This window comes from Egretta garzetta, unplaced genomic scaffold (genome assembly GCF_000687185.1).
Source record: "Egretta garzetta isolate BGI_Z169 unplaced genomic scaffold, ASM68718v1 scaffold650, whole genome shotgun sequence".
Lineage (NCBI taxonomy): Eukaryota > Metazoa > Chordata > Aves > Pelecaniformes > Ardeidae > Egretta > Egretta garzetta.
Genome location: NW_009258374.1, coordinates 190,223 through 198,099, shown reverse-complemented (window position 1 = coordinate 198,099; position 7,877 = coordinate 190,223). Strand labels below are relative to the sequence as shown.

The 7,877-nt window shown below is 40.6% G+C and overlaps 1 long non-coding RNA gene across 1 annotated transcript; it reads right to left on the bottom strand.

Moving 5' to 3' along the window:
• Window positions 1-464: 464 nt before the first annotated feature.
• LOC118452369 lies at window positions 465-7,877 on the bottom strand. Its single transcript, XR_004842136.1, has 3 exons — window positions 7,772-7,877; window positions 6,051-6,393; window positions 465-1,190 (listed from the first exon to the last, which is right to left on the bottom strand). It is a non-coding gene; the product is annotated as an uncharacterized LOC118452369 (long non-coding RNA).

Below are 7,877 nucleotides of genomic sequence, written 5' to 3'. Positions count from 1 at the left end.
AAAAAAAAAACAAAAAAGATAGTTCCATATTATGCAGAAAACTTCATGTTGAACTGGTTGATTATAAATAAATACCCTGTAGTACATAATACCCATTTAAAAGGCTGCTTATATCGTATGTGTGCAGAGCAACACAGAAGTCATTCCAATTGCTTCCATTAGTGTTTTGTCACTTCTAGTGAAGTCTTCTCTAGTATTTCACTTATCTTTAACCATCAAGGATCACTCTATATGTTTAAAGACAGAACCAAAGGCAACAAAGACATTGAAGGAGAGCACTCGTAATTTACACTCATTACGCTTTCTGCTTAATAACAAGATGTGAAGGCACAGGGCGCATGGCTGGACCTACTGAATTCAGCGACATCAGGATTTAGTTTTAAATTCAGTCCAATATACTTCTGGCTTTTTCTCTTCACAATATAATAATATATATATGTATATATATTTAATAGAATATGGTTTATTTTCCTGTACAGTAACTGTCAGTAGCAGCCAAATCTTATTGCTTGTACAACAGAATTATTTAGCTCCACATCTTATAGTGCACAACCACTGAAATTCACTCCAGTTTCTGTTCTCCGAGTACTTCTTTCTTTGTTCCTCCCGCTCAAATAATTTAAACTCATAAAGGTTTATTCTTCCATTTAATAATTACCATTTGAATGCAGCATTGTATGACTTACTTACTTATAATATGGAGAGGAAGGAACTGCATAGAAGCTGTAAAAATATTTTATCTTGCATCAGCAATATGGCTGCTAGGCGAATCCACCCCAACCCCTCACTTCTCTCAGGCTAATTAAGAGCTGGTTACGTCTTTCAGCGCATGTGGCACCTGGCTGCTAGGCCAGGAGGTTGTTAGCATGGAGAAAGGTGAAGCCCTTCCCTTGCCCCTCAGCTTCATTCTTGTGCTGTACATGTGGCCCCCAAGGTAAGCAACAGAAACCGGCAGTTGATTGTGGCATTTATATTAAAACCAGACTCTCTATTAACTTCTTCTGCAAGGATTCTTGCTAAGTGCGAATGAGCTTCATACACACCAAGTTAGACAAGTCCCAGGAAGAAAACAAGTCAGGACTCACCATGGGAAATTCTGTTTGGATTCCATTGTGAATTCTCCTAGGTTGTCACTGGTGTCTTACCCCAGTGGGCAGGTCTCCTCCATTCTTTGGATTTTGCCGCTGCAACTACAATGATACATTTTTGTGCATTCATATAAAGAACAAAATTTAAAATATACATTTTATTTTTTAAAAGTTATTAAATATTCTTTAAAGTTTACAACAGAATGTCTTTTGTATTCTTTATAATCAACTACACAACAAGCTATACAGTGAGTACATAAATACCCAAAGATGTGTGTGTGCAAGCGTGCACACAAAGTGTACGCAAAAAAAAAAATACACAGCATACTTTTTTGTCATTTCTCATTACCTACCTTTGATTTGACCTATCCTTCCTTATAGATTTTTTTTTTTTTTAATTATTATTCCCAGGTAAATGTACACCTATTTCCTCTTAAGGGCAACCTGACATTATGTGATAGTAACAATTCAGAAAATACTAGGAGATCAAGTTTACGGTGTAACAAAATATTTAGACCCTAAACCAATTATTTTCTGTTCAGAACTTGTCTGTTACTGGTAAGTTTGAAACAAAAGGACTTTCTTTTTCTGAGGTAGTTGCTTAGATTCAGAAATTACCTAGACAAACTTAGTAAATTAACACCAGACTCTGTTAAAACAGAACAACTAGGAACTCCTCTCAGATCAGAAAAAGGTCTGGTTAGCCAGGGATCTTGCCTGAAGTCTTGTCTAACACTGCCTTTTTCGATACAATTTATTGCACCCTCCAGGTCAAACAGCTTCGCAAGTGAACTGGGTGCATCCTGAACACCACCACAGGCATACTGCTACACGGGTAAGGGTAGACGTGGCCTGAAAGTGGAGACCCAGAGGTTTTAGAACTTGTTGCAGCAAACCTCATAAAAGATACCCCAAAACCTCTGGTGGAAGGTTCTTACAATCCCCTCAATTCAGTAAGCATGTTTCTATTACTTGACTTTTCTTCATCCCGTTAAGTGTACCACTAGATGGTCTCATTAACCACATCTATCTTTAATCCCTTTCTGACTTTGTGAAACTTTCCGCTTCAGTCTTAGATTGCAGCAGTGAATTTCACAATTTCATCATGCCGTATATATTTAAAAGAAAGAACACTTCTTAGATGGATTTTAACATGTTGCCTTTCAATTTAATTTATTCACCACTGATTCTATACTTCAGGAATGCTAACTTAATAATTCTTACAGAAATATACGGGCACAGAGCAGCTGTATTACCTTTACAGCCTAATTTGTCTTTCCACTAAAGCTTAAACCTGGGTAATAGAGTATGCTATTGATTTTTCAAGATCCTGTTGTTTCAAAAAACTAAGCCCAGCGTCCCTCCCCCCAGCAGCTACACTAGTTCAGTTGTCGCTGCTTTCTGAACTATGTGTTGGCATAGACAGAGGTGTTTCTGTTTTAATCAAGCCTAGTATTTCAGCTGACATCCTGCATTTTTTCTCAAATGTACTGAACACACAGCCTGGGAACATCAGGCTTAGCTGATTATACTGTGTCATACAAAGTACTTTCTGTCTGCATGGCAATCATTTTCAAAGAGACTTAAGGGTAGCCTGTGAAACGTCATCCAAAGTTTTATCTTGACACATCAAAAATGCAAAATACAGAGTCCTATGTTTCTTACCTTCCCGTATGTTAAAAAAAAACACCAAACAGGTAAAGAATGTATCGTTATTAACTCACCTGGCGAGTGCAATTTGAAAGGCTGGTTTCCTGAAATCCCATCAGTTGCCTGTGTAGGTCATTTTACCCTAGGCCTTGCTTCCCCCCCCCCCGCAGCCCCCCCCAACTGTTTCCCCATAGAAATACTGTATGTTATTCTGTTCACTAGAAATCGTGGCGGGTGTTGACCTGCAAGAACAGCTTAGTTTACATCTCTGCCTCCAACAGCCAGAAAGCATTCACTGCCAAATCTACACCAGTGCATGTCAGACAGCTACAGAGAGGGCCTGTAAGTCATCTTGCATCGTGTGGTTTTTTAAATGAAGAAATGGCTGATCAGTTAAACTGGTTTCTCAAACAACTCCTTGGTATCCTTTATGCAGAAATTGTTTAGGCAGAATATTTTGTTACTACCAAATTGCTTAACAGAGACTTCCCTGTACTTGTAGTTATAAGGATAACTTGAAAATATGGGATCCTTACCCACCATAAGCTTCCCCTTACATTCCCATGGCACTGCTATTACAGAATATGGTTCAAGTCACAGCCAACAAAATAAAATATATAATGGTATATAATTAAATCTATATAAAACAAAGTACAGCATAAAAACCCCCCAACTGTTAATGTGTATTGCTTACGTGTTTATTTTTTCTATATGGACAGTGACAAGAGTTTCAGGTGTAAAGCATTCATCCTGAAGATACTAAAAATTACCATAGAAATAAAAGGATTTCAGGAACAGTGAGTCTCTTCAAATACACCTCATCATCATCTCCCTCCTCCACAAATACCTTTCCTTGGCTGTAGAGCTTGAGCTTAAGCCTGTCGCTGCCCCAGCCCTTCAACCTCTGCTGTACCATTTAATCTGCTGTTCTGCACACAGGGATACCTGGTTAATCAAGGACCCAGTCTGCCAAACTCAGAAGGGATTCAGTAATTTGTGGTTTATAACTTTGAGTGCCCAAGGACAGACATCGTACATGGCTTTACGAAGTTCCGGTTTGACATGGAGTTAGGAGACCATAGTCCCTACATAGCAGAGAAAAGTGAGTACTGTAACCCAGGAATTCACGTCAGCCTAGTTATGGACCTAACTAGGGACTAAATCTGAATTGCTCTGCGTCCTCGGTTCCCGGATGCAGGCCTGCAGATTGCTAGGTGAGCATCGCTATCAAGCAGAACTGTCGCTACTTGTTTCTCCAGAGAGACTAACGCTACGGGGATTATTTTTTTCCCTTTTAACCCAATTTACCTCAGAAACTTGTTCAGTATTATTGTGTCATCCACAGATGCAATTAACTGATTCTGCTATGTCTCAGCTTGGATAATAAGCACCCAGAATACTGAGCTAAGAAATGCCTCAGCCTAGAGCCGTTGCCATTGCTGTTCTTTTGAAATGCTCACGTGCACCCACACACCACTGAGGTGACTGGAGCAGCATATGCATCCCCCCATCTTGTACTGTGGCAGCCTAGCTGCCCAAGGTAACTTCTACAAAAAAAAAAAAAAAAACAAAAACAAAAACCAAAAAATCCCCCACCAAAAAAAAACCCCAAGAGGCAAACCACAGTTCTCTCATTTTCAGGCTCTCATTTCTCAAGGAGTTTAACCCTCCCCCCGAGGGAGTTCAAGCTATTCGCAAGCTCAATTAAGATGAAACATTTGCAAGCACTCCAGGAAAAAAGCACTTCATGGTGCTGCTTCTAGTGCTTTCCTGGATCCCCTCCTCTCACTCTATGAGCCTGTACCGGTAGCTTGTGACAGTCAAAGTCACTAAAAGCTTCTTTATAGTCCTCAGAGCACCGCACAGCCCTCCTCCCTCCCCACCAATGGCTGCTGTCTTTGCACCTGTATGAGTTTCATTTGAAAGTCACGTTGGCATTAGCTGAACAGGGAGGTTGCAGCTACAAGTGAAGGTATTTGGGAAAACGCTTCATGCTATAAGCTCAGCTGTAGGAACTGGACACAGGAGCATGTTAGAAACAGGAACATTTCCCCCTAGAAGCCAGAGGTGCTTTAACTATTCTCCTGGTGAGCAGCTGAGTTATGCTACTTGGTCTCTCAAGAACAGAGATGCCTCGAAACCTCATGGTTGAAAATACTCCTACTTTTGGGGGAAGAACAGAAATTGTGAACTCAGACCTGTGCGCAACTGAAGGAATTATGGATTTGCAAATGCAAACACAGGAGAGTACATAGACTGAATTGATGTGTCATATAATTACCAACTCACTTTCCCTAAACAGAGTAACTCACCAGCTTGGAAGTACAGTCTGTTGTCATGGAACTTGCTTGATATTTGGTGCTAATAAAAATTGAAGTTTTAAATCTCCTTCCTGTGAAGTCCGTGCGTTAAAGTTCTTCCCTATTAAACACCTTCTTATTCCTAACTGTGCACCACAGCTGGTTACCCTGTCACAATACAATCTTCATTATCAAAAGGTTCTTTGAAATAAGTGTTCGCAAGTTTAGAAGAAGAATTATCACATGAAAAACTGGCACAATTAAAAGCTTGCTGCAAATCACACTCTTGTTCCTGATGGAATCAAGAGTTAATGTATATTTAAAAATTTATGTACGCACGTTCATCTCAGAACTTGAATATTCCAATGCAAGCAATCTTTGCTATGGATGACACAGGTCTCCAGTTTATCCAGACTTCTGCACCAGGAAGGGTGAGGAAGAAAAGGGAAACTGGAAGTGACAGGTATGAAAAAATGATAGATGAAAAATATGGGAGAAGGTTGGAAATGGACAAGAGACCTGGGCAGGCTACACCTGGTACCAGAGCAGACTGGTTTTCCCCACTGTAAGGTACAAAACCACAGCACTATCCCATGAAATACATGGTCAGCTCATTCACAACAGACACAGTGTTCTTTTAGAAAGATGCTCCTAGAACTGAATCAGGGCTGCAGCATGTGTAAAGTCTCTCTGTAAACCGTTCCTCCTAGTCCACGTGATTTAGCAGATTTGGGGGTTTTGAGTCTTGTGTAGATGGTGGTTCTCCGAGTTCTAGGACTAAAGCAGTCCTCCTTTGTATGACAAAAGCTGTGATGCCCTACTGGTACTGCGGCTGGGGGCAATCAGTCCATCCCTTCGATAGGGTCTTCACCTTATCACCCCTGGCAATCACACAGGTAACTTCCTAGCAGATGCACTGCAGCTGGACCAGGAGAAGGGGGAGTCACCAACCACATCTAGCATATACAAGGCCGAAGGTATGCATATGAATGCTCAGTGCAATTTTGTTTACCTTTTTTTCCTTGATCCTGCTTTCATCTTGTTCCGATTGCTTTACTGTCCTCTTCAGACTGCAATCCCATCTACTCCCCTCCTAGGTGCTGCAGGTTCACAGATCTGCTGAAGGACACTGGAATACTCAGATGATGAAAACAGTTACAAGAGGTACAGACACCGATTTCTCTTCTATCCTCCAACCTTCAGTACTTCCAGCCTCACGGGAGATCAATCCAGGGAGCAGCAGGGGTGAATTTGTATGTAATTTAAACATTACTGAAAGCTGCCAAGACCCATGACATTTAAAAGAATTCCGCGTGTCACAGCTGATGTGTCACCGGTCACATGGAGCAAGTGCCCTGCAAGTTAAAAAGCTTTCTTAACATCAGTGCAATTACACAGAACATAAGGGTGCTCAGCTACACAGTGAGATCTAGTACTGAACAAACGAGTGCCCTGGCGCCGCCTTTGCACAAGCAGCTCTGGTGAAGTAAATCAGAAATTTGGGACGCTGCCATTCTCAGTGCTGACGATGCAAGCTTATTTCATTTTCATTTTAATTTAGTGAGCTCTCACTGAAAATTAAAGATTCCCCCAGAGCTTTATAGCATGAAGTGAAGTGGCAAATTAAATTGAAATTGAGATAATCCCCAGAAATGTGTACACAAGTAAAGCAACTCTAAGTCCAGACACCTTTCAAACTAGTAAGTTCTCATATAAATAAGAAAAAGCAATCTCCTACAATGAGAATATTCTCAAGCCTTTCAATTTGTCTGAAGACATCCCAGAATGCATCACATTGTGCCTACACTATCATTGCAGTGGGACTACTCAGATCTCTATCAGAGAATGAATTACTATTGAAATGGGTTACATGAACCAGAAGCACCACAGAATTGCACAGACAGGAGTTTAAAAAAAGAAGTCGGGCAGCCAGCCGAACCAGTCTTTTTCAAATTTCCTCTGGCTGCCTTACTAAGAGCACTGTCACAAGCCTCAGCATAATTTTCACTTCAGTATTTTCAAATAGCAACATTTGCTTATTTGAAAGCCTAAGCAAGATCTCTGGTCAGGTAGGGAAGTTGCTCAGCTCCACAACTCTTGTTTTTCAGGTCTGCGTAAAATTGTTCCTGTGGTAACAATATAATAAGTGAAAACCCACAAAGAACGATACTCTGGGTGTACAGACGTACACAGAAGGAATTTAAGCCCCAGGAATGAAAGTAAATTTGCCAGTAGGCAAGGTTGTGCTGTAGTTTCAGTTATGTCTTCAGTGCAATTTTTGAAGCAGTGAATATGATGATTCCCCATGGAAACCGCACAACCAAAATGCTTAAGCATATTTAAAGATTATCATTCAGGGCTTTTAAATCCAGCTCTATGTTTCCATTAATCCACTGAGCTGCCAGCCAGTCTCACATTGGCAGTCTCTACTCGCTCTCTAACAATAGAGAGCTTATTAAATATTAAGGTCTTAATCTTAAGTACTTCTGTATGACTGAGAAATCCTAAACAGAGCACAGAAGATAAACATTGTCCCACTAAATGTGTGTGTATATACACAACACACACACATATATATACACACACATATATATATATATACACACACAGCGTATACACATATATATACACACGAGCAGAACTGTTTAATAAACCCATTCATTTTAAAGCAGCCCGTGTGTCCCTGCTGTCCCATTCTCCCCCACTTCTCTAGACCCAGGGTTACAGGCTTACCTCTGAAGGACAGAAGCTCACTTTTCTGCTGCCTTGAGATGCCAGCTTAGCAATTAGAAAGGAGGCTCATGGCAGGATTCACACTACTCTGATAATGCTGCTGGGA